At 37.2% G+C, this 23,380-nt stretch overlaps 1 pseudogene; it reads right to left on the reverse strand.

The window, feature by feature from the left end:
- Positions 1 to 22,207: 22,207 nt before the first annotated feature.
- LOC109553639 (NADH dehydrogenase [ubiquinone] 1 alpha subcomplex assembly factor 4-like) lies at positions 22,208 to 23,018 on the reverse strand (annotated as a pseudogene).
- Between the last annotated feature and the right edge of the window lie 362 nt (positions 23,019 to 23,380).

Consider the following 23,380-nt stretch of genomic DNA (forward strand, 5'->3'; position numbering starts at 1 on the left):
CTAAATGGACATGAGTTTGGGTAAGCTCTGGGAATTGTTGATGGACAGGGAGGCCTGGCATGCTATGGTCCATGGGGTTGCAAAGAGTCAGACACAACTGAGTGACTGAACTGAATTGAACTGAACTGATGCTGGGAAAGATTGAAGGCAGGAGAAGGGGACGACAGAGGATGAGATGGTTGAATGGCATCACAGACTCAATAGGTATGAGTCTGAGCAAGCTCCAGGAGATGGTGAGGGATAGGGAAACCTGGCGTGCTGCAGTCCATGGGGTCACAAAGAGTCAGACATGACTGAGTGACTGAACAACTCCAATATGAAATAAAAATTTAAGAAAAAGAAATCACATACAAAAAACCTCAAGTTCATTTTTAGTGAATTCATTTCTTCTCTTCTGTTTATGACAGTGAAAATTTGGAACAACTGAACTCTCTGATGACAGGAGATGAGTCCCACTTCTGAACTGCTACTAAAATCCATGATCTCCATCCTTATCTAACAGACTTCAACCTTGTCTTCAACCCATCTCAACCCCACCTCCTATACCCTCACTTTCAGCAGATGGCCATGCCTCCCTGTATATAGAGCAACTAGAAAACAACAGACATGAAGCTTCACAGAATATGGCACCAAGAAATGATCCTAAGCTTCCAAAATAAAAGCTGTAGATCATCCGATAGTTATGTACACAGCAGCTAAAGGCACAGACCTCTCCAGAGCCTACAAATACTGTCTTCAGGAAAGCTCCAAGAGCTGAAGATCCCCTGGAGTAGGAAATGGCAACCTGCTCCAGTATTCTTGCCTGGAAAATCCCATGGACAGAGGAGCCTGGCAGGCTACAGTCCATGGGGGTTACAAGAGTCAGACCTGACTTAGCAACTGAACAAGAACAGGCAGCCTATAGCAAAGCATAGAAAGCTGGGCTGGAGAATGGAACAAAAAATCAACAAACACAGTAGCAGCAGGACAACCCTCATATAGTAGCTGCTGAAACCCAAACAAACAAAAGCAATGTGAAGGTCACAACTGCAGTAGCCTTTGGATCCGAGGCCTGTGAGGCTGCTGTTGCAAAACTGGCTCCGTGGGGCCAGGGCAGCAGCCATATATTTCCCTGCAGCCCTGACTGAAAAACCAGCAACATCAGTTAGTCTGCATACATCTAGAAGGTAGCACCCCTCGCTGAGATTTCCCCAATTAATGCAGAAACTTCCAGTGTAGCTGTAGGCCCAGCTATTATTCTCTATAAAAGAGCTCCAGGAGGATGCTGGATCAGCTTTGCAACCCACAGCATCCCCTCTTCACTGAGACCTGCTGCCTGGGACTCCAGAGCATTGTGACCAAGTCACCTGTGGATGTAGAGCAAGGAGATGTCACCAGATTTGAGAGTACCCAGTTGAGCATCTACATGTCGCCTTGTTAACCTGAGATTTTGAGGAAAGGCCTGGTGTCTGTGAACCTCCAACTTTAAAACGGTTTTCATAATTTTGAGCTTCAGGATACAGAATCATGTTCAGTGAAACATCAAGTTGCCTAGTTTCATAGTATGATAATTATGAAAATAAGGGATAAAGTAGTAATTATTCTTGGGTACAAATACATGTATACACAACAACCATTTTTTAAATGTAGACTGGGTTTATATTCACTGGACAGTTGCATTTGGGCAAGAGGAAAAGCAAAGGTATAAAAAATACTTTATTATGAAACAGCTTATATAAATGTGAATAAACTAGCATCTTATTGGATTGCATATGTACAAAATTACCTCATCTGTCCATGATGACATTTTTCTTTTTTTGATCTAATTGGTATATTTTCTTTTTAAAAAAAATTCATTGAGTTACAGTTATTTTAGAATGTTGTGTTAATTTCTGCTGTACAGCAAAGTGACTGTTACATATATGTGTGTATATATGTTCTTTTATAATATGCATATTCTTTTTCATGTTCTTTTCCTTTATGGTTTGTCACAGGATATTGAATATGGTTCCCTGTGCTGTATAGTAGGACCTTGTTTATCCATCCTGTATATACTAGTTTGCATCTGCCTATCTCAGATCCCAGGCCTTCCCCCTCCTTTAGCAGCCACAAGTCTGTCCCTATGTATGTGAGTTTGTTTCTATTTCATAGATATGCTCATTCGTGCTGTGTTTTAGATTCCATGCACAACTGATATCATGTGGTTCTTGTCTTTCTCTTTTCAATTTACTTCACTTAGTGTGATCATCTCTAGGTCAATCTGTGTTTCTGCAAATGGCATTATTTCATTCTTTTTTATGGTCGAGTAGTATTCTATTGTATATATGTACCATATCATCTTTATGCATTGTCGAGACCGGCTGGACAAGCAGGGTTTCCAAAAGTGCGATAGGGTGAGAGAATGAGAAACGAGACACGAGAATCCAGAGAAAAGCGAGGATCCGGGGCCAACACCGCTGCAAGGAGAAGGTGCTGAAACTGAATCCAAGCCGGCTTTATTAGACTTTCCGCCGTGAGTGAAAGAATATGCGGGGAGTGCAATTATAATTCCTGCGGCCTTCAGGGCCAAAGAACAAAATGATCATTAACCATTGAGTAGTTAAGAAACGGTAATCAATAACAAATCAGTAACTAAGACTAATATTCTTATCTATAGATTTTCCACTAGATACGTGAAACATGTGACTCTGAGACGCCAGATGAGAAACAGTCTGGGGTCGGTTTTTGGACCCAGGATCATATCTTGTTTTCAAGACTATGAACTGTTCCCGCTGGACTTGTTCCAAGAGTCTCATGCCTTATAGCATCCAGTTTATCAATAATTATACATTTCTTCTGCGGCCCTTGCCGGGGCCTCCTTTTCTTTTATTCTTCCTGTCTCCTACAATCCATCCATCTGTCAATGGGCATTTAGGTTGTCTCCATGTCTTGGCTGCTGTAAATGGTGCTGCTATGAACATAGGGATTCATGTATCTTTTAAAAATTATGGTTTTATCTCTACATATGCCCAGGAGTGGGATTGCTAGATCATATGACAATTCTGTTTTCTGAGATACTCCCATAGTCTTTTCCATAGAGGTTGCACCAGTTAACATTCTAACCAACAGTGTAAGAGGGTTCCCTTTTCTTTACACCCTCTTCAACATTTATTATTTGAAAATTTTTTAATGATGGCCGTCATGACTGGTGTGAGATGGTGTGATGGCATTTTTATTTCTATACAATCCTTATTCTTTTTTCTGACTTTTCTGCATTGACTGAGTATAGCAGTAATACAGCATCAGAATAGTGGGAACTGGCATCACTGTCTACATTTCCTGTTTCACATTCACTATAGTATGTTATATTACATATTATCAATTTCTGCCAAGGATTCCATGTATTTCTAATTTGTTCTAATTTGACTATATATAGTCAAGTATAGATTTGACTTTTTTTTTCAATGGAAGTATAGTTGACATGATATATTTGTTTCAGGTGTACAACATAGTAACTAGGTATTTTTATAGAATGTACTTCATACAGGGTTATTATAAAATTGACCTTATTCCTTGTGCTGTACATTACATCCCTGTAATTTATTTTATATCTAATAGTTTGTAACTCTTAGGTTATAAACTACTACTGTTTTGCCCCTGTACCCATCCCCTCCCCTCTGGTAACCATTAGTTTGTTCTCTGAATCTGTGAGTTTTTTTGTTTTATTATATTTGTTCACTTGTTTTATTTGTTATATTCATATGTAAGTGAAAAATACTGTATTTGTCTTAGATTAAATAATTTCATTAAGCCTTATATCCTCTGGGTCCATTCATGTGGTTGCAAATGAGAAAATTTCATTCATTTTTATGGCTAACTGATATTCCATTGTAAATATATACTACATCTTTATTCATCTGTTGATGGACACTTAGGTGACTTTCATATCTTGGCTATTTTAAATAATGTTACTGTGAACATTACAGCTCAAGTATCTTTTCAAATTAGTGTTTTTATTTTCTTCAGTTAAATGCCCTGGAGTGGAATTGCTGGATCTTATGATAGTTTTTTTCTTAATTTTTTGAGGAACCTCCATAGTGTTCTCCACAGAGGTTGCACCAGCTTACATTCTCCACATCCTTATCAATTCTTGCTATATCTTGTCTTTTTTGTCAATAAGCATTCTGACAGGTATAAGATACTGTGGTTTTGATTTGCATTTCCCTTATGATTAGTGATATTGAACATAATTTTTTAAAATGTATTTATTTATTTTTAATGGTGAAATATCATAATTTTATTTTATTTTTTTTTACTATTTTTAAAATTTATGTATTTTAATTAGAGGCTAATTATTTTACAATATTGTATTGGTTTTGCCATACATCAACATGAATCCGCCATGGTTGTGCACATGTTCCCAATCCTGAACCCCCCTCCCACCTCCCTCCCCATACCATCCCTCTGGGTCATCCCAGTGCACCAACCCCAAGCATCCTGTATCCTGCATCAAACCTGGACTGGCGATCCATTTCTTATATGATATTATACATGTTTCAATGCCATTCTTCCAAATCATCCCCCCCCCGCACCGCCCCCCCCCCCACACACACACACACAGAGTCCAAAAGACTGTTCTATACATCTGTGTCTCTTTTGCTGTCTTGCATACAGGGTTTTTGTTACCATCTTTCTAAATTCCATATATATGCATTAGTATACTGTACTGGTGTTTTTCTTTCTGGCTTACTTCACTCTACATAATAGGCTCCAGTTTCAACCACCTCATTAGAACTGATTCACATGTATTCTTTTTAATGGCTGAGTAATACTCCATTGTGTATGTGTACCACTGCTTTCTTATCCATTCATCTGCTCATGGACATCTAGGTTGCTTCCATGTCCTGGCTATTATAAACAGTACTGTGATGAATATTGGGATACACATGTCTCTTTCAATTCTGGTTTCCTTGGTGTGTATGCCCAGCAGTGGGATTGCTGGGTCGTACGGCAGTTCTATTTCCAGTTTTTTCAGGAATCTCCACACTGTTCTCCATAGTGGCTGTACTAGTTTGCATTCCCACCAACAGTGTAAGAGGGTTCTCTTTTCTCTACAACCTCTCCAGCATTTATTGCTTGTAGACTTTTGGATAGCAGGCATTCTGACTGGCGTGAAATGGTACCTCATTGTGGTTTTGATTTGCATTTCTCTGATAATGAGTGGTGTTGAGCATCTTTTCATGTGTTTGTTAGCCATCTGTATGTCTTCTTTGGAGAAATGTCTATTAACTAAATAGACATTTGGCCCATTTTTTGATTGGGTCGTTTATTTTTCTGGAATTGAGCTGCAGGAGTTGCTTGTATATTTTTGATATTAGTTGTTTGTCAGTTGCTCCATTTGCTATTATTTTCTCCCATTCTGAAGGCTGTCTTTTCACCTTGCTTATAGTTTCTTTTGTTGTGCAGAAGCTTTTAATTTTAATTAGATTCCATTTGTTTATTTTTGCTTTTATTTCCAATATTCTGGCAGGTGGGTCATAGAGGATCCTGCTGTGATGTATGTCAGAGAGTGTTTTGCCTATGTTCTCCACTAAGAGTTTTATAGTTTCTGGTCTTATGTTTATATCTTGAATCTATTTTGAGTTTATTTTTGTGTATGGTGTTAGAAAGTGCTCTAGTTTCATTCTTTTACAAGTGGTTGACTAGTTTTCCCAGCACCACTTGTTAAAGAGATTGTCTTTATTTTTTTTTAATTTTATTTTATTTTTAAACTTTACAATATTGTATTAGTTTTGCCAAATATCGAAATGAATCTGCCACAGGTATACCCGCGTTCCCCATCCTTAACCCTCCTCCCTCCTCCCTCCCCTCCCCTCCCTCTGGGTCGCCCAGTGCACCAGCCCCAAGCATCCAGTACCGCGCATTGAACCTGGACTGGCGACTCGTTTCATACATGATATTATACATGTTTCAATGATATTCTCCCAAATCTCCCCACCCTCTCCCTCTCCCACAGAGTCCATAAGACTGATCTATACATTAGTGTCTCTTGCTGTCTCGTACACAGGGTTATTGTTACCATCTTTCTAAATTCCATATATATGCGTTAGTATACTGTATTGGTGTTTTTCTTTCTGGCTTACTTCACTCTGTATAAGAGATTGTCTTTAATCCATTGTATATTCTTGCCTCCTTTGTCAAAGATAAGGTGTCCATAGGTGTGTGGGTTTATCTCTGGGCTTTCTATTTTGTTCCATTGATCTCTATTTCTGTCTTTGTGCCAGTACCATACTGTCTTGATGACTGTGGCTTTGTAGTAGAGCCTGAAGTCAGGCAGGTTGATTCCTCCAGTTCATTCTTCTTTCTCAATATTGCTTTGGCTATTCGAGGTTTTTTGTATTTCCATACAAATTGTGAAATTATTTGTTTTAGCTCTGTGAAAAATACCATTGGTAGCTTGATAGGGATTACATTGAATCTATAGATTGCTTTGGGTAGTATACTCATTTTCACTATATTGATTCTTCCGATCCAGGAACATGGTATATTTCTCCATCTGTTAGTGTCCTCTTTGATTTCTTTCACCAGTGTTTTACAGTTTTCTATATATAGGTCTTTTTCAAGAAACAAAGGGAGAAAAGTCAAATCAATAAAATTAGATATGAAAATGGAGAGATCACAACAGACAACACAGAAATACAAAGGATCAGAAGAGACTACTATCAGCAATTGTATGCCAATAAAATGGACAACGTGGAAGAAATGGACAAATTCTTAGAAAAGTAAAACTTTCCAAAACTGAACCAGGAAGAAATAGAAAATCTTAACATATCCATCACAAGCACGGAAATTGAAACTATAATCAGAAATCTTCTAGCAAACAAAAGCCCAGGTCCAGATGGCTTCACAGCTGAATTCTACCAAAAATTTAGAGAAAAGCCAACACCTATCCTACTCAAACTCTTGCAGAAAATTGCAGAGGAAGGTAAACTTCCAAACTCACTCTATGAGGCCACCATCACCCTAATACCAAAACCTGACAAAGATGCCACAAAAAAAGAAAACTACAGGCCAACATCACTGATGAACATAGATGCAAAAATCCTTAACAAAATTCTAGCAATCAGCATCCAACAATACTTTCAAAAGATCATACACCATGACCAAGTGGGTTTTATCCCAGGGATGCAAGGATTCTTCAATATCCACAAATCAATCAATGTAATACACCACATCAACAAATTGAAAAGTAAAAGCCATATGATTATCTCAATAGATGAAGAGAAAGCCTTTCAGAAAATTCAACATCCATTTATGATAAAAACTCTCCAGAAAGCAGGAATAGAAGGAACATACCTCAACATAATAAAAGCTACATATGACAAACCCACAGCAAACATTATCCTCAATGGTGAAAAATTGAAAACATTTCCCCTAAAGTCAGGAACAAGACAAGGGTGCCCACTTTCACCATTACTATTCAACATAGTTTTGGAAGTTTTGGCCACAGCAATCAGAGCACAAAAAGAAATAAAAGGAATCCAGATTGGAAAAGAAGAAGTAAAACTCTCACTGTTTGCAGATGACATGATCCTCTACATAGAAAACCCTAAAGACTCCACCAGAAAATTACTAGAGCTAATCAATGAATATAGTTAAGTTGCAGGATATAAAATGAACACAAAGAAATCCCTTGCATTCCTATACACTAATAATGAGACAATAGAAAGAGAAATTAAGGAAACAATTCCATTCACCATTGCAACGAAAAGAATAAAATACTTAGGAATATATCTACCTAAAGAAACTAAAATTTATTTTTAATTGAAGGATAATTGCTTTACAGTATTCTTTTGGTTTCTGCCAAAAATCAACATGAATCACCCATAGGTATGAATATGTCCTCTTCCACTTGAAACCTCCCTCTCACCCATCTGGGTTGTTACAGAGCCCAGTTTGAACATCTTTTCATGTGCCATCTGTATGTTTTCTTCAGAAAAAATGCCTATTCAGGCCTTCTGCCCATTTTAAAATCAAGTTGGTTCTGTTTTTACTGATACTAAGTTGTGTGAATTCTTTATCTAGTTTGGATATTAACCCCTTACTGGGGCATATTGTTTGCAAGTACCTTCTTTCATTCAGTAGGTTGCCTTGTTATTTTGTTGGTTTACATATCTTGGGTTTTTTTTTTTTTTTTTTTTGATATTGAGCTGCCTGTATATTTTGGAGTTTAATCCTTTGTCAGTTGTGTCAAGCTTTTTTTTTTTTAAACTTTTTATTTTGTATTGAGGTACAGCTGATTAACAGTGTTGTGAGCTTCAAGCTTTTAAATATGCTTTCCTCTAGGAGTTTTATGGTTTCATGTCTTACATTGAGGTCTTTGATTTTGAGTTTATTTTTGTATATAATGTAAGAATATCTTCATATATTTACATGTAGCTGTCCAGTTTTCCCAGCTTCACTTACTGAAGAGACTATCATTTCCCCATTGTATAATATATTCTTGCCTCCTTTGTGGTAGACTAATTGACAGTAGGTGCCTGGGTTTATTTCTGAGCTCTGTGTTGTTGTTGTTGTTGTTTTGACATATAGTTGATTTACAATATTGTGCTAGTTTCAGGTGTACAGCAAAGTGATTCAGTTATATATATATGTTCCAGATCCTTTTCCATTATAGGTTATTATAAGATATTGAATATCTTGTAATTCAGTATCTCCCTGTGCTCTTTGGGGACTTTCTGATCTCCTTTTCCTTGATGTGAAATTCCTCTGAGGGGATCCCTTGTGGTGCCATGATGCTCTTGGGAAATGAATGAGACAAAGTAATATGATTCTTATGCTTTTCTATGTGACCTTCCTCAAGTTTTGAGCTGTACATCGATTTTGATGCTGCTACGTTGTAGTTTAGCACTTTCTCTGCACTATTTTCTTTGATCTATAGTTACTGATTTTTTGTTGTTGTTGTTGTTGGGAGAGAGGAACACAGGACCTCTCTTCTGACATCCTCTTCTGTTTTTTGTCTGTTGTTTCTTGTGTGAGTTTTGGAAGATTGTGTCTTTAAAGAAATTTGTCCATTTCTTCTAGGTTATCAACTTTGTAGGCATCAGTTCAGTTCAGTTGCTCAGTCATGTCCGAGTCTTTGTGACCCCATGAACTGCAGCATGCCAGGCCTCCCTGTCCATCACCAACTCTCGGAGTCCACCCAAACCCATGTCCATTGAGTTGATGATGCCATCCAACCGTCTCATCCTCTGTCATCCCCTTCTCCTCCTGCCCTCAATCTTTCCCAGCACAAGGGTCTTTTCAAATGAGTCAGCTCTTTGCATCAGGTGGCCAAAGTACTGGAGTTGCAGCTTCAAAATCAGTCCTACCAATGAACACCCAGGACTGATCTCCTTTAGGATGGACTGGTTGGACCTCCTTGCAGTCCAGGGGACTCTCAATAGTCTTCTCCAACACCACAGTTCAAAAGCATCAATTCTTTGAGGCTCTGCTTTCTTTATGGTCCAACTCTCACAACCATACATGACTACTGGAAAAACCATAGCTTTGACTAGATAAACCTTTGGTACTATGCCAAAGCCTTTGACTGTGTGGATCACAATAAACTGTGGAAAATTCTGAAAGAGATGGGCATACCAGATCATTTGACCTGCCTCTTGAGAAACCTATATTCAGGTCAGAAAGCAACACTTAGAACTGGGCATGGAAAAACAGACTGGTTCCAAATAGGAAAAGGAGTACGTCAAGGCTGTATATTGTCACCCTGCTTATTTAACTTCTATGCAGAGTACATCATGAGAAACGCTGGGCTGGATAAAGTACAAGCTGGAATCAAGATTGTTGGGAGAAATATCAATAACCTCAGATATGCAGATGACACCACCCTTATGGCAGAAAGTGAAGAGGAACTAAAGAGCCTCTTGATGAAAGTGAAAGAGGAGAGTGAAAAAGTTGACTTAAAGCTCAACATTCAGAAAATGAAGATCATGGCAACTGGTCCCATCACTACATGGGAAATAGATGAGGAAACCTTGGAAACAGTGTCAGACTTTATTTTTTTGGGCTCCAAAATTACTGCAGATGGTGACTGCAGCCATAAAATTAAAAGACACTTACTCCTTGGAAGAAAAGTTATGACCAACCTAGATAGCATATTCAAAAGCAGAGACATTACTTTGCCAACAAATGTCCGTCTAGTCAAGGCTATGGTTTTTCAAGTGGTCTTGTATGGATGTGAGAGTTGGACCGTGAAGAAATCTGAGCGCTGAAGAATTGATGCTTTTGAACTGTGGTGTTGGGGAAGACTCTTGAGAGTCCCTTGGACTGCAAAGAGATCCAACCAGTCCATTCTAAAGGAGATCAGCCCTGGGTGTTCTTTGGAAGGAACGATGCTAAAGCTGAAACTCCAGTACTTTGGCCACCTCATGTGAAGAGTTGACTCATTGGAAAAGACTCTGATGCTGGGAGGGATTGGGGGCAGGAGGAAAGAGAGACGGCAGAGGATGAGATGACTGGATGGCATCACTGACTCAATGGACGTGAGTTTGAGTGCACTCCGGGAGATGGTGATGGACAGGGAGGCCTGGTGTGCTGCGATTCATGGGGTTGCAAAGAGTCAGACACAACTGAGCAACTGAACTCAACTGAATGTGGTAATAAGGTATGGGGGGCTTCCCAGGTGGCTTAGTTGTAAAGAATCTGCCTGCCAGTGCAGGAGATGCAGTTTGTCCCCTGGGTGGGGAAAATCATTGGAAAAGGGAATGGCAATCCATACCAGTACTCTTGTCTGGGAAATCCCATGGACAGAGGAGCCTGGCAGGCTACAGTACATGGGGCCACAAGGAGTCGGACACGACTGAGTGACTAAACAACAACAATAAGGTATGAAGGTAGAGGATGCATTTTGTCATCCTGTGATTAGGTCTCAATCTTCTAGTTATTAGCCTATGCCCCTGGACTGTGAGTTTCACAATTTCTCAGTTTCTTTTGTTCATCTTTTGTAGAAGAGGATGGGTAGAGTGGGCTAGAGTTGGTATTTTCCTTCTCCCACATGGAAGGCTAGAGCTGGTTTTAGTTAGGGATTTGTCTCTCCCAGGTCACTTAGGTTCTGATAGTAACCCAGCCGGCTAGGATCTGGATCTGATTAACTATTTTCTCCTGACTATATGCCTTGTTAAGAATAAGAGAATGCTCTGGTGTATTTTGAAATGGTTTCTTTTGCCATCCTCCTGGCAAAGGCACATGAAGATTTTTCTGTGATATTTATTGTGGGAACTTGACTGCACTCCTGGGGGGTAAGTGTCACAATATTGTGTTGCTCATCAGCAAAATACCAGCAGACCAAATTCAACAGCATATGAAAAGGATCATACAACATGATCAATTAGAATTTGTCCTTGGGATGTAAGGATGAGTCAACATGCACATATCAATAAAAATGATATGCTTCCTTAATAGAATAAATAAAGTCAAATCATCTCAAAACATTTGACAAAAATTTGACAAATGTTGCATTTGACAAAATACATTATTTCATGTTAAAGATGCAACAAATTAGGTATAGAAGAAATGTACCTCAACATAATAAATGCTATATATGACAAGCCCATAACTTATATTATACCTAAGAGTGAAAGGCTGAAAACTTTTCCTCTAAGGTCAGAAACAAGACAAGAATGACCACTTTCTCACTAACCCTATTCAACATAGTACAGGAAATTTTAGCCAAAGAAATTAGGTAAGTAAAAGAAATAAAAGGCATCTAACATGGGAGGGAGTAAGTAAACTTTGCTATTTGCAGATGTTATGATCCTCTATATAGGAAACCCCAAAGACTCAAATAAATGATCAGTACATTCAAGAGTAGATCTCAAAAGTTATCTTCACAAGAGGAAAAAAATATATGTGTGGCAGTGGATGTTAATTAGATTAATTGTGGTGATAATTTTGCAGTACATACACATATCAAATCATTGTGTTATACATCTACATGTGGTATGCATGTCAATTATATCTCAACTGAAAAAGGTTCTGCAGATGCTCCAGTGTTCAAAAACATTTATCATCACTTACAAGAGAGAAAAGCCCACACTGTTACATGAGCAACGTTATATCAACGTTTACAGAGAAAATGACTTATTTCCTAGGAGGAGGAAAAAACCCTTCAAATCTCAGTGAAATTTCAGGATACAAAATCATCATATTGAATGCATTTCTATAACAAGGAATTATCTGGAAAAGAAATAAATAATCTCATTATAATAGCATCAGAAAAAAGAATAAAATACTTAGGAATAAATTTAACAAAAGAGGTAAAAGACCTATACACTGAAAACTTAAAAAATAGTGAAAAATTGAAGTTACAAATAAATCCAGAGATATTCCATGTTCATGAATTAGAAGAATTAATATTGCTAAAGTGTTTCATACTACCCAAAGCCATCTACAGAGTCGATGAAATTCCTATCAAAATTCCAATGATGTAATTCCTAGAAATAGGGAAAAAATCCTAAAATAAATGTAGAACCATAAAATACTCTGAATAGTCAAAGCAATCTTGCACAAGAAAAAGAAATCTGAAGGCACCACAGTGCCTAATTTCAACATATACTACAAGGACTGTAGTCATCAAAACAGTATGGTGGTGGTACTCAAAAGTGTATTCACTCAAAACTTTGATGTAGTTCCATGTATTTTGGCATCTAGTATTACTGCTAAAAGTCTAGAAAATTTATTATCTAAGTGATTTTTTTTAAATAAAAAATTCGAGGTTTGAAACTTCTAATCCAATTCTGAGAATATGAAGAAATACTATGTTGTAAAAAAAAAAAAAAAAAGGAAATTAACATGTGATACAGTATTATTAAAGTACGGATTTTGCTAAAGTTTTATGAAACAAATTATTTGTTTTCATACGTTATTCAACTCCTATTGTATTTAGTTGCATTGAGCAGCTTTAGCTGCTGCTACTGCTAAGTTGCTTCAGTCGTGTCCGACTCTGTGCAACCCCATAGACGGCAGCCCACCAGGATCCCCGTCCCTGGGATTCTCCAGGCAAGAACACTGGAGTGTGTTGCCATTTCCTTCTCCAATGCGTGAAAAGTGAAAGTCAAGTCTCTCAGTCGTGTCCGACTCTTAGTGACCCCATGGACTGCAGCCTATCAAGCCCCTCCATCCATGGGATTCTCCAGGCAAGAGTACTGGAGTGGGGTGCCATTGCCTTCTCCGGAGCAGCTTTAGCTGCATGCAACAAATTCTGTTAAAAACCTAATAAATAGGTGGGGGTGGGGTTCAGGATGGGGAACACGTGTACGCCCATGATGGATTCATGTTGATGTGTGGCAGAACCAATACAATATTGTAAAGTAATTAGCCTCCAATTAAAATAAATAAATTTAAATAAAAAACAATAAAAATGCAAATACACAGAAAAAATAATTTTAAAATCTAAAAAAAAAAGATTTTCAACTTCATTTTGGAAAGTCTTACTTTATTAAAAATTATTAATCAACAAAGATGCTACTGCAATCAACTTTAAAAGACAAAGACAAAATTGTATTGATGACTTTTTCATGGGCAGCTGATAGACATGTCCAAATAAAAATTTGGTGGAGAATGAAATAAAAAAACCTAATAAATGTAATAATGAAAGAAAAGAGTAACTTAAATAAAAAAGGAGCAAATGACCCGAATAAACATTTCTCCAAAGAAGACAAGAAGTAACCAAGAGTATGTGAAAAGATGTGCAACAGTGCGAATCATCAAGGAAATTCAAATCAAAACCACAATGAGATATTACCTCACAGGTGTTAGGATGGCTAGTATAAAAAACATACAGGAGATAATAAATCTTGATGAGTATGTGGAGAAAAGGGGACCTTTGTATGCAGAAGGTGGGAATGTAGGTTGGTATGGTCATAATAGAAAACAGTATGGAGGTTCTACAGAAAATTAAAAATTTGATCTGAACATTTTTGTGTATCTATCCTAAGGGGAGTGAAATCACTATCTCAGAGAGATATCTGCTCCCCGATTTTCATTACAGCATCAATAATAGCAAAGACATGGAAACAACCTAAGTGTCCATGAGTAAAGAAGATGTGATATTCCCTTTTGTGTGTGTGTGTGTGTGTGTGTATAATTTATCTTTAAAATTTAAGGAAATCCCTCTATTGCAACAACATGGATGAAGCTGCAAGGCTGTATGCTTAAATCAGATAGAGGAAGGCAAATACGGTGTGATATCATGTATATATGGAACCTAAAAAGAAAAAAAATGTTAAATTTATGGAACTAGAAGAATCATGGTTGCCAGGGGCTCAGAGGATAGGGGAAATGAGATGCTGGTCAAAGGGTACACATTTTCAGTTATACATAAATAATTTCTGCTCTAATATACAACAGAATAACTATAGCTAATAAAACTGCATTGTATTTTTGAAATTTTCTAAGAGAAATCATAAGCGTCCTTACAGTACACACTCACAAAAATAACTGCAGCAATGGATGTGTTAATTATTTTGTGATGATCATTTCACAATATATACCTATGTGAAATTATCACTTATAAATGTATACAGTTTTGTCAATTATATCTTAATAAATATAAATAAAACAATAGAAAAATTTTCTTTTTAAAGATATTATTGAAGTATAGTTGATTTACAATGTTGTGTTTAATTTCTACCATACAGCAGTGACTCAGTTGTACATATATATTCTTTTTCATTATGGTTTATCACAGGATATTGAATGTGATTCTCTGTGCTATATAGTAGGACCTAGAAGAAAAATTTTCTTCATTTTTAAATTTGAATAATATTCCATTGTATGTTTATGCAACATTTCATTTATCCATTCATCCTTCAGTGGAAATGAGGGTTGCTCTGATCTGTTGGTTATTATGAATATTGCTGCTATAGTCATAGGTGTACAAATATTATTTCAAGTCCCTATTTTTAATCCTTTTGATATACTCAGAAATAGGCTTTCTGGATTGTATTTTAATTCTATATTTATTTTTTGATGAACTGCCACAGCATTTTCCAGAGTGGTTCCAACATGTTCTCTTCCCACCAACCATGCTTAAGTTTCCAATTTCTTCATATGCTCATCAACACTTGTCGTTTTCCCTCATATTCGTTATCTGAATGCATGGCAAGTGATAACTCGTTGTGGTTTTGATTTGCATTTCTGTAATGATGAGTAAGTGATGTTGGTCACTTTTTCATATTCTTTTTGTCACTTGTACATATTTAGAGAAAGTTCTACTAAAGTTCTTTGCCCACTTAAAAATAAGGTTGGTTTTTTTTGGGTTGAGTTGTAGGTGTTTTTATTTTCCTTATCACACCTTCTCAGCATGCTACCCTCGGAGAGAGCAGCCCAGTTTCTTCCTTCTAACCAGAGGGATTAGAGTAGATCACATTTTCAATGATATAAAACATCTGTGGGAAGTCCAGGGGGCTGGTCTAAGTTTCACCTGCCTATCTATCTAAGTTTCAGAGCCTATCTGAGTTGTAGTTGTTCTTTATATATTCTGGATATTAATACTTTGTCATTTATTTGATTTTGTAGTACTTTCTCCTATTGCCTTTGTACTCTGTTGGTAGTGTTGTTAATGCAAAAAAGTTTTTTATTTTAATGAAATCCAATGTATTGATTTTTTTCTTTTGCTGTCTGTGCTTTTGGCTTCATATCCATAAACCACTGCCAATTCAGTGTCCTGAATCTTTCACTCTATATTTTCATCTAATAACTTATGCTTTTAACTCTAAAATTTAAATCTGTGATCCATTTTGAGTGAATGTTTATACATGGTATACGTTAAGAGACCCAACTTCATTCTTTTGCCCAAATACACTGCTTTTCCAAAACCATTTCATAAGAAGTCTTTTGTTTCATGCCAGTTGCAGCCTATCAGTAACCAGTGTTGTGTTTAGACCTGTCCTTGTGATCGTTATTACAATTGCAAGATGCTTTTTAAGTAATATTCATTAGGAAACTTAGAAAAAAAGAAACGCCTGTTATCAACAGGACCTGGAAATTAACATAATGCCCAAACAGCAAGGTGTAGGTGGGGACAGTGAGGTGCACAGAGACAGAGAGAATACGCATGCACAAGCCTAGGCCTGAGGTTCTGCTTTTACTGGGGTTCAGGGTGAGGGCCTAGGCTTTTGTAGGCTCATTATTTCTTGTTGAATTCAAAGGATGGAAAGAAATATTAAAAAACAAACAAACCCAGGGGCTCCAATAGTCACTTATGGAACCCAACCAAGGTCTCTAGAAGAAGCCTGAGGGAAGAGTGCTAGTCTTTAGCTCGTCACAAGGTCAGCAATGTGTTTATTAGAACTCTCTCTGAAGTGTAAAATGGATGCCTCAGCAATCTAAGTGTAGACACCAAAATACTATGAAATTTCCTAACATTTTGAATGTGTTTTTTCTTTGATTGCATATTTGTTTGTTCACTGGAGATCTTTGTTTCTGAGAGCTTTTATAAAGTTATTGAAGCAAGTTGGTTTTCTTTTCAATGTTGCTATGAGAGAACAGAAACCAAAGATTTCTAGTCTATCATCTTGCTAAATTTATCTCTGAATAAAAGTAAGAAGATTATCAGTTCAGTTCAGTCACTCAGTCATATCCAACTCCTTCTGACCCCATGGACTGCAGCACGCCAGGCTTCTCTGTCCATTACCAACTCCGAAAGCTTACTCAAACTCATGTCCATTGAATCGGTGATGCCATTCAACCATCTCATCCTCTGTCGTCCCCTTCTCCTTCTGCCTTCAATCTTTCCCAGCATCAGGGTCTCTTCTAATGAGTCAGTTCTTTGCATCAGGTGGCCAAAAGTATTGGAGTTTCAGCTTCAACATCAATCCTTCCAGTGAATATTCAGGACTGATTTCCTTTAGGATGGAATGGACAGTCCTTGCTGTCCAAAGGACTCTCAAGAGTCTTCTCTAACACCACAGTTCAAAAGCATCAATTCTTTGGCACTCAGCTTTCTTTATAGCCCAACTCTCACATCCATACATGGCTGCTGGAAAAACCATAGCTTTGACCAGACGGACCTTTGTTGGTAAAGTAATAGCTCTGCTTTTTAATATGCTGTCTAGGTTGGTCATAGCTTTTCTTCCAAGGAGCAAGCATCTTTTAATTTCTTGGCTGCAGTCACCATCTGCAGTGATTTTGGAGCCCCCCAAAATAAAGTCTGTCACTGTTTCCATTGTTTCCCCATCTATTTGCCATGAAATGATGGGACCAGATGCCATGATCTTAGTTTTCTGAATGTTCAGTTTTAAGCCACCTTTTTCACTCTCCTCTTTCATTTTCACTAAGAGGCTCTTTACCTCGTCTTCACTTTCTGCTATAAGGGTGGTGTCATCTGCCTATCTGAGGTTATTGGTATTTCTCCTGGCAATCTTGATTCCAGTTTGTGCTTCATCCAGCCCGGCATTTCATATGATGTACTCTGCATATCAGTTAAATAAGCAGAGTGACAGTATACAGCCTTGATGTACTCCTTTCCCGATTTGGAACCAGTCTATTGTTCCATGTGCAGTTCTAACTGTTGCTTCTTGACCTGCATACAGATTTCTCAGGAGGCAGGTCAGGTGGTCTGGTATTTCCATTTCTTGAAGACTTTTCCACTGTTTGTTGTGATCCACATAGTCAAAGGTTTTGGCATAGTCAATAAAGCAGAAATAGATGTTTTCCTGGAACTCTCTTGCTTTTTTAATTTACAATTAAAATTCACCACATAGTGTTCTTTCTCACCATTAGTATTTATATTTGTGATTTCCTTTCCTTGCCTTGCTTCCACAAATATAAATTTATTCATTTACTTTTTCCTGTAATATATAGTTATTTCAAAATTATAATCTTTTAGAATTGCGTTTTTTCTTAGAATAGCTAACAGCTTGTCAATTTTGTTGATCTTTAAACAAAACTTTAGTTTTGATGGTTTTTTTTTTTCATACGTTTATGCTCTGTTTTACTTATTTCTGATGTAATCTTCATTCTTTTCTTCTGCAACTTTTGGCTTTGTATTTTTTCTTTTTTCTAGTTCCTTGAGATGTAATCTTAGGTTGCTTATTTGAGTTATTTTTCCTTTTTAATATGGGTGTTTATTATAAACTTCTCTCTTAACTATGCTGTATCCAATCAATTTTGGAATGTGGTATTTTCATTTTCTTTGTATAAAGTGTTTTCCATTTCTTGATTTCTTCTTTGATGCATTGTTGTTCAAAATGTCTTGCTTGATTGGTAAACATCAGGAAAATGTAAGTCTAAACCACAATGAGGTATTTGCACCTGTCAGAATGTGCATGCTAAGTTGCTTCAGTTGTGTCTGACTCTGTGTGACCCTATGGACTGTAGTCCTCCAGGCTCCTCTGTCCATGGGATTCTCCAGGCGAGAATACTGGAGTGGGTTGCCATGTCCTTCTCCAGGGGATCTTCCTGACCGAAGGATCAAACCCACATCTCCCATTTGCAGGTGGGTCTAGCACCACCTGGAAGCCAACCTGTCAGAATGGCTATTATGATAAAGTACACAAATGACAAATACTGGTGATAATGTGTATGGTTGGTGGGAATGTCAATTGGTGCAGCCACTGTGAAAAACATTATGGAGGTTTCTGAAAAACAAACAAACAAACAAAACAAAAACAAAAAAACCAAAAAACTAAAAATTGAATTAGCATATGATCCATCAATTTCACTTCTGGAATATGTCCAGAAGAAAAATAAACACTAATTTGAAAAGATAAATGCATCCCAATGTTTGTAGCAGCATTATTTCAAATAGCCAATATATGGAAGCAACCTAAGTGTTTATGAACAGATGAATGAATATAGGAGATGTGGCATATATATGCAATGGAATACTGTTCAGTCATAAAAGAGAATGAAATTTAGTCATTTGCAGCAACATGAATGGATTTGGATGCTATTATGCTAAGTGAAATAAATCAGGCAGAGAAAGTTAAACTCTGCATGATATCACTTATATATGGAATCTAGAAAATACAACAAGCTAGTGAATATAATGAAAAACAGACTCATGGATATATAGAACAAATTAGTTGTTACCAATGGGGAGAGGCAAGGAAGGAGAGGTACAAACCATTATGAATAAAATAAACTACAAGGATATATTGTACAACATGGGATATAGCCAATATTTTATAACTATAAATGGAGCATAACCTTTAAAAATTGTGAATCACTCACTATATTGTATACCTGTAACTTATAGAACATTGTATATCAACTATGTCATTTAGCCTCCCTTTTGTGGATTTTCTACTTTCCTTTTCACTTTTGAATTCAAGTTTCATTCCATTTTGGTCTGAAAGGATATTAATACTTGGTATGATTTCAGTCTTCTTAAATTTGTATTTGTTTTGTAACCTAACATGTAATGTATCCTGGAGAATGTTCACTGTATATTTGAGATGAGGACAATTTTTCTGCTGTTAGGTGATGTTATATTTATTTGGTATATAGTGTTGTTCAAATCTTGTTTCCTTACTAATATTGTTTAATTTCTCTATCCACTGTTGAAAACACTGCACTAAATTCTCTAAGCATTATGTTTTGCTACAAATTTCTCCCTTTGTTGTTGTTTAGTCACTCAGTCATGTCTGACTCTTTGCAATCCCATGGACTGCAGTGTGCCAAGCTTCCCTGTCCTTCACTAACTTCATTAACTTTGCTCCTGGAGTTTGCTCAAACTCATGTCCATTGAGTTGATGATGCCATCCAATCATATCATCCTCTGTCACCCCCTTCTCCTCCTGCTCTCAATCTTTCCCAGCATCAGAGTCTTTTCCAATGAGTTGGCTCTTCACATCAGGTACTTCACGTATTTGGGTGCTTTGATGTTCAGGGCATATATACTTGTAATTGATATATTTTCCTAGTGAATATATCCTTTGTCTTTATATAATATCCTTATATGTTTCTTGTGACAGTTTTTCAGTTTATGTGTATTTTGTCTAACATACATATGGCTACTGTCTTAGGTTACCATCTTAGGCCAGTATTTTGAATACACTATATTACTGGAGCTTTTTTTTTTTTTTTTTTTAATTTAATCTGTTTGGTTACAGTATGTCTTTTGATGAGAAGTTTAATTCACTTACATTTAAAGTAACTATTGATACAGAAGAATTCACAGTTTTCTTGTAGCTTCCCCCCCACCTTTCTGCTGTTTTTCCTTTGTGTTTTGTAATTTTTTTTCTACGGACATGCTTTGACTCAGTTCTCATTTTCTTTTGAGTATCTTTCATAGTCATTTTCTTTATGGTTACTATGGGGTTTATGTGCAACATAATCTATTTTAAGCTGATAAAAACTTCAGTCTCATACAAAAACTTCTGTTTTATCTCTTCCTCCAACACCTCATGTTATTGAAGTCACAAGTTACATCCTTTTGGATTGTATATTCATCAACATATTTTACATTTTTTATGCTTTAGTCTCTTAAATTCTATACCAGAACTAAAAGTAACTTATATAGTACCATTGAAGTATTTCAGTATTTTAGATTTGCCTATATATTTCCCCTTATCATTGAGCTTTATTGTTTCATGAGTTTCATGTTATGTCTAGTAATTATTTCATTTCAATGAAAGAACTCCTTTTAGCATTTCTTATAAAAAGGTGGAGCAGTGTGAACTCCCTCAGCTTTTGTTTATCTGTGAAAATATTTCTCCTTCATTTTTAAAGGACAATGTGGCTGGGTATGGTATTCTTGGTTTGTTTTTTTGTTTGTTTTGTTTTTCAGTCACTAAGCTGTGTCTGACTCTTTGACCCTGTGGACTGCAGCACAGCAGGGTCCTCTGTCTTCCATTATCTCCCAGAGTTTGCTCAAATTCATGTTCATTGAGTTGGTGATGCTATCTAAACATCTCATCCTCTGCCAACCCCTTTTCCTTTTGGCTTTAATCTTTTCAGCATCAGGGTCTTTTCCAATGAGTCGTCTCTTTGCATCAGGTGGCCAAAGTATTAGAGCTTCAGCAACAGTCCTTCAATGAATATTCAGGGTTGATTTCCTTTCGGGTTGATTGGCTTGACCTTGCTGTGCAAGGGATTCTCAAGAGTCTTCTCCAGCACATAATTAGAAAGCATCAATTCTTTGGTGCTAAGCCTTCTTTATGGTCCAACTCTCACATATGTACATGACTACTGGAAAAGCCATAGCTTTGACTCTGGGGACCTTTGTCAGCAAAATGATGTCTCTGCTTTTTAATACACTATCTAGGTTTGCCATAGTTTTCCTTCTAGGGAGCAAGTGTCTTTTAATTTCATGGCTGCAGTCACTGTCTGCAATGGTTTTGGAGCCCAAGAAAATAAAATCTGTCACTACTTCTACTTTTCCCCTCTCTATTTGCCATGTAGTGATGGGACCAGATGCTATAATCTTTGTTTTTTTAAATGTTGAGTTTCAAGCCAGCTTTTTCACTCTCTTATTTCATCCTTATCCACAGTCTCGTTAGTTCTTTTTCACTTCCTTCCATTATAGTGGTTATCATCCGCATATCTGATGTTGGTATTTCTCCTGGCAGTCTTGATTTCAGCTTTGTGATTCATCCAGCTCAGCATTTTGCATGATAGACTCTGCATAAAGTTAAATAAGCAGTGTGGCAATATACAGCCTTCTGTACTCCTTTCCCAGTTTGGAAGCAGTCAGTTGTTTCATGTCTGGTTCACTGAGTTATATAAGCCCCTCTGCCACGACAAGGCTGTGATCCATGAAGGGAATAGGCCAGACTCTTTCTAAACCAAGCTGATTTTGAAACTTTAATTATTCAGTGTTCTTGAGGTAGCAAATTTGAGATCTAGGAATTTTACATTCATTTCTTTTGGCACAATTCTACCAATATTTCAAGTCCCACAGATTTCACAAGCTGTTGCTTCTTGTCCTGCATACAAGTTTCTCAGGAGGCAGGTTAGGTGGTCTGGTATTCCCATCCCTTTAAGAATTTTCCTCAGTTTGTTGTGATCCACATAGTCAAAGGCTTTAGCATAATCAATGAAGCAGAAGTAGATTTTTTTTTTTTTCTGGAATTCTCTTGCTTTCTCTGCTATCTATAGAATGCTGGCAGTTTGATCTCTGGTTCCTCTGCCTCTTCAAAATCCAGCTTGTACATCTGGAAGTTCTTGGTTCAGAACTGAAGCCTAGCTTGTAGATTTTGAGCATTACTTTGCTAGCATGTGAAATGAGCACAATTGTCCATGGGGTTCTCCAAGCAAGACTACTGGAATGAGTTGCCATTTCCTACTCTAGTGCACCACATTTTGCCAGAACTGTGACCCATCTTTCTTTCTTTTTTGTTATTTATATAATTTAATATGCTACAAATGAGGAAAATAAACAGGGAACGGGGATGCAAACAGGAAAAGTCCTGTAAAGATTCTTCATTTTGATTGTATTGTTTTCTTGCCTTCAGGGGGGAAGATTTCGACTTCAAAATAAACAAAATATTTGAGAAGGCTATTTACATCTGGTGTTCTAGATGGTATTCTTCAGCTATTTTCTCAGCAGTCCATGTTTCTGGATAAAGTTTATGATTACTGAGAAGTGTCAATGCCTCTAACAATTAAAATTTTGCCTTTGGGAATGTTCTTAACTTTCATCATGTCAAACTGATGTTCTTTCAGCAACCTGAACTCCTTAGGCTTCTGATGTGTGCCGGCATCCTAAAGAAGACAAGGGATCTTGGGAATCAACATACACATCTTTTAGTAATGACAGCAGTTTTTCATCTTTTCTGTCAATTTGTCCCTTAATTTCTGGATGGTTGCTCATCTGCTCTCGCAGGAGGTTCATGGTGGAGGGGTGCCTGGGAGCAGGGGAGGGCTTCATTCCTCCCTGTTCTGCTCGGTTCACTAGGTTGAAATTCCTGATGGTGTGAGCCACTCAGCCCCCATTTCTTCACAACATGCTGCCCTAAGTTATACCACACGTAGCTGAACACTGGCGCAGGCGAATTCGGGGACATACCGGAGGATGCGCACGTCTGGGGTCGACCCGTGAGGGAGCATGAAAACATGACCCATCTGTTTTGAGCGACCCTGCACTGCTTGGCTTATAGCTTCATTGAGTTACACACGCTCCTTTGCTATGACAAGGCTGTGATCCATGAAGGTAATAGGCTAGACTCTTTCTAACCAAGTTGATTTTGAATCTTTTAGTTATTCACAGCATTCTTCATGTAACAAGGTTGAGATCTAGAAATGTCACCTTCATTCCTTTTGGCACAATTCTACCAATATTTCAAGTTCCACAAATTTCACAAGCATTCCTTATTCATGAAAAGTCACAGAATCTATTATCACAATGCCTATTATGGCATTACAGTTATTTCCTCATATTGTTTCATTTTCTTACATAAGATTAAATTTTTCTAAAACA

This window comes from Bos indicus, chromosome 28 (genome assembly GCF_029378745.1).
Source record: "Bos indicus isolate NIAB-ARS_2022 breed Sahiwal x Tharparkar chromosome 28, NIAB-ARS_B.indTharparkar_mat_pri_1.0, whole genome shotgun sequence".
Taxonomy (NCBI): domain Eukaryota; kingdom Metazoa; phylum Chordata; class Mammalia; order Artiodactyla; family Bovidae; genus Bos; species Bos indicus.